The sequence below is a fragment of the Galeopterus variegatus genome, unplaced genomic scaffold, assembly GCF_000696425.1.
Source record: "Galeopterus variegatus unplaced genomic scaffold, G_variegatus-3.0.2 Scaffold12661, whole genome shotgun sequence".
Classification (NCBI taxonomy): domain Eukaryota; kingdom Metazoa; phylum Chordata; class Mammalia; order Dermoptera; family Cynocephalidae; genus Galeopterus; species Galeopterus variegatus.
In genome coordinates, this window is record NW_007738772.1 from 6,983 (window position 1) to 11,545 (window position 4,563).

General features: G+C 37.5%; 1 pseudogene; it reads right to left on the reverse strand.

The window, feature by feature from the left end:
• Positions 1-1,991, reverse strand: part of LOC103581252 — a 6,028-nt pseudogene extending 4,037 nt beyond the window's left edge.
• Between the last annotated feature and the right edge of the window lie 2,572 nt (positions 1,992-4,563).

Below are 4,563 nucleotides of genomic sequence, written 5' to 3' on the forward strand. Positions count from 1 at the left end.
TTTTACTCAGAGTTAATTTCATATAGAGTTGCACAGGTGTGTGTGTGTGTGTGTGTGTGTGTATCTGAGAAATAAAAGAGTTAAGAGGAGTGACTTCATTTTTCGCTATGGTCATTCTGAGATGAGAAGTGCTCATTCTCCCTGGGGTCAGGTTTCAGGCCATTCCCCTGAGGCTCAAATCACTCCCCTAGAACTCAAGCCCTGCCTCTAAGTCCTAAGCTACAGTGGCTTGTAGCACCCATTTTCAGCACCAGCACATGGAATTTGAGGCCACAGGGGGCAGACTTATGCAATCTCGGTAGCAAAGCATGCTCAGTGAAAAGGAGTTCATCCCTTGAATGACCTTCCACTAGAGGCAATAGAGAGCACCAAATATTCTTTTATATATTCCATGCATGTAGTGGAATTTGACCAATGAGCATGCTCTAAAAGAGTTCAACTGAGCATGTGTAAGACTAGGTTACATAACTGAGAACTACCGCTTTAGCTGAATATTGGTTAGATAGCATGACTATGTATTAGATAGCAAAATTATAAAACTTGGATCCTGGCTGAAGGTGGGGTTGTTGCCCACTTCTCCTGGGACCAGCCAGCACTTCACTGGCAAGGTGTGTATTCCTCACTTTTGTATTAAACTTACTTTTAATGGGCACCTGCTCATTCTCTTGAGCCAGCCTACACTTTGTACTAAACTCTAAGTGTGTATACTTTTGTATTAAACTTGGTGTGGGCCCTGCTCAGCCTCTGGAGTGAGGACACACTTTCCCTGTGAAATCTCTATTCCTTACTTTGCTACATTAAGCCTGCTTTCAGTTTTTACTGTGACTCTGCTCTTGAATTCTTTCCTGTGGCAGAGTCAAGAACCTGCTAGAGACCCCTCAAATCTAGCCTCCCAGACCCTCTCCTCTGGTTTCAATTCTGCATAACTCAGTTGGAAGAATTTTTGCATCATGTCCCCATAATTTTGGCTCCATGGCTCTAGAAACATTAGTTTCCAGGGAGAACATACTTGGAGTAGGAGACCCAGGAGATTACTATGGAACTTAAGCAATGGCTATAATCCAATTTACTTCAAACTCCTCATGCCAAGGGACACCAACAGGTAAGGGAATTCCACTAAAATATCTGGGTAATTAACCTTTCTATCAAGAGGAGGTGGGGTTGTTACACATTAGGTAAGGGAAGAATATTTTTGGTGCTTAGTGATCCATGATCCACTTGCCCATGCCCCATTTAATGGCATTATAGGCGAGTACAGCAGTCATGTCCTAAGAAGTAGATGGTTCAATCTACCAGGCAAACCATGTAGATTAGGAGAAATACTAAGTGTAAGAAGAATGAGCATCAGTAGGCTGGACATAAACTATAGCTTTAGTCTTTCTCTTCTAATATTTCCCAGAGAAAAAGTCTGTCCAGAATTCTGAAGGAGTGGTTGTTCATTGAGAAAAGAAGTAGACTGCAGAGGATACCATGTCACTGTGTTTAGATCCTCTCTTCATGGCCAACATGCCCGTCTCCCATATGCTGGGAATATTACAACTACTTTTCTCACTAGGAATTGTCCTCAGTCATAGGGAACTGTCTCATAAAACTTATTCCCCCTGCAAAGGTTTGAATGTGCTCCCCAAAGTTCATGTGTTGGAGGTGGGACCTTTAAGAGGTTAATTACCCAGATATTTTAGTGGAATTCCTTTACCTGTTGGTGTCCCTTGGCATGAGGAGTTTGAAGTAATTGGATTATAGCCATTGCTTAAGTTCCATAGTAACCCATAGGTAATGAGAATTCTGCTCTCATGAATGGATTAATGCCATTGTTGCTGGAGTGCACTTGTTAGCACAAAAGTGGGTTTGTTATAAAAGCAACTCAACCCCCTCTTGCTCGCTGGTTCACACTCTTACCCACGCAATGCCTCCACTATGTTATACTGTAGCAAGAAGACTCTTACCAGATGTGGCCCCTCGATCTTGGACTTTCCGATCTCCAGAATCATTAATTGTTAGCCAAATACATTTCTGTTCATTATAAATTACCCAGTCTCTGTTGTAGCAGCACAAAATGGACAAAGACACGACATTTCAGAGACAGATCTGTTGCAATGACTATACAAAATTACAGTCAGAGGTGAGTCTCAGGGGCCATCAGTGCTCCACATAGGATTGGCTGAAGTGTCACTTTGAAGTGGCATTAAATGTCGGCTTCTCCTTCATTCCAATCTTGCTTTCCCTGCTTCCTTATTGGACTATATTTCAGGAGCACTCTTCAATAAATATTCTGCATTCAAATATCTGCCTCAAAGTCTTTTTCTAGGGAATTCAACCTGAGACAATATACTTGAAAAATTCTGTCCTGTATAATCCGTCTGCTGTCATTCCTTTAAAAACAACTAAAGAACTTCTTTTCTCTTACCGTACTTTAATATCCCAGCCCAAGTTAAGGTGCTCAATCTAAAATTCATATGTTCTTCTACTGTATGTCTATTTGCCTCCCTGATGACCCTTCTAACTCTGCCATGCCCTCATTTTTCTGCAAAGGCTTCTCTTTTATTAGAGTCTTTTAGCTCCTTAAAATCAAGGATAGTTTTTTTTTTAGAAATTGTCTAGTGCTTGGCACAGTTCTTAGGATATAGGAGACTGTTAAAAATTGAATTAAGAATTAACTAAAATTGTTGCTATTTAACAGGAAAGGGCCAGTAGCTCTAATGAACTCCTTGAAACATTCAAGAAGAAAATAGCATGAAAGATTTAGAACAGCTTAGTTCAGCATTGTTTATTATTGAGTCATGAAAGTATATCTAGTGCTCTGAAGTTAAAGGACACACACACACAAAGATCTATATAGCTGGGGCATGGAAAAGTGTATATACACACACATACACACACGCACACACACATATATATATACACACTTTTATATATTTATAAAATATATATAAGTATATATATATACTCCAGCTTCTCTTGAGTAAGGCTTTTAAAGTGTATTTCAGTATTTTGAATAAATTGTGAATTCATAGCACATGGGTCCTTCATATTCTTCTGTAAGTACAAAAATGTATTTTATAGCCTTAGTAATAAATTATTTTAAATTATCCACAGAGTCCATTAGCATAAATAATTGAGTCTTCACTGGATGTATAATGAGAAATATGGATGGCGTGAATCCAAAATCATGTTAGAGTCAGTATCTCTTCCCCTTACTAGTTATTTAAAAGCTTTTTCTTGCACAATCAGCTACTTGTCAGTTCACTTGCCTTTTATCAGTCCAGGTGTCCAATATTCTTCACCAATTAATTCTCTTAGTTTTTCACTCATTTATTCAACATTCATTTTCAGCTATCTACTATTATCTCAGAAATGTCACAGATATTGGGACTATAATAAATAAAAGACATAGTATCTAACTAATATCACTCCTAAATATCTTTAAAAAACAGAGTCATATAAATGAATTGGAAAAAGGAAAAACCTAAAAGACTAAATAATAAATACACATTTTAAAAAGTTTATAGTGTTTGGAGGGGGGAAATCATAGAAAAAGAATAGAAATACATAGCACAATGTCATTTAAGTAAATTAATTGTACTCGTGTAAAATATACTTCATGATAACAACAAATAAAAATAAACATACTCAAAACATAATGGTGATTTATGATGAGGACTGGTAACAAATGTAGAGAATGGAATTAAAAAGAATAAAATTTAAAAAGGATAGCAACTTTGATAGGACTGATAGTGTGCCATAATCTGAGGTATAAAATTAATTTGATTGGGCCGAGCCCATGGCGCACTCAGGAGAGTGCGGTGCTGGGAGTACAGCAGTGCTCCCGCCGCGGGTAGGTTCGGATCCTATATAGGGATGGCCGGTGCGATACGCTCACTGGCTGAGCGCGGTGTGTCCGGTCACAAAAAGGACAAAAAAATAATAATAATAATTTGATTAATTCACCAGAACCTGAAAAGCATTTATAAAAAAAGGAAAAAAAAAGACATGAGCAGGGCTGGCCCGTGGCTCACTCGGGAGAATGTGGTGCTGATAACACCAAGGCCCCAGGTTCGGATCCCATATAGGGATGGCCGGTTGGCTCATTGGGTGAGCGTGGTGCTGACAACACCAATTCAAGGATTAAGATCCCCTTACTGGTCATCTTTTTTTTTAAAAAAAAAAGACATGAGCATATAATTCACTCAACAAAACCAATTGCTAAAATACTTTTTAAAATATCTTTTATTTTTATAAAATATGATTAGATTTAGTTTATTTGTATATAGACTTAGAAGATTTAGTTAATGATGGCAAGGGTGTGGTGAAGTGGACAATTATATAAGGCAATGGGAACTTAATTGTTGTAATCTTTCTAAAATAATATTTGCCATACATATCAAGAGCTTTAATAAATGTCACTACCAATAATTCCTATTCTAAGTACATGAACTAAGAAAACAGAAATCTTGACAAAAATAAATATAAAAATTTCCACCTCAGAAATAGTAAACATACTGAAAGAGCAGCAAAGTCAAAATAATAAAATAAATCATGATAACTTAAAGCTGGGATTTTTTT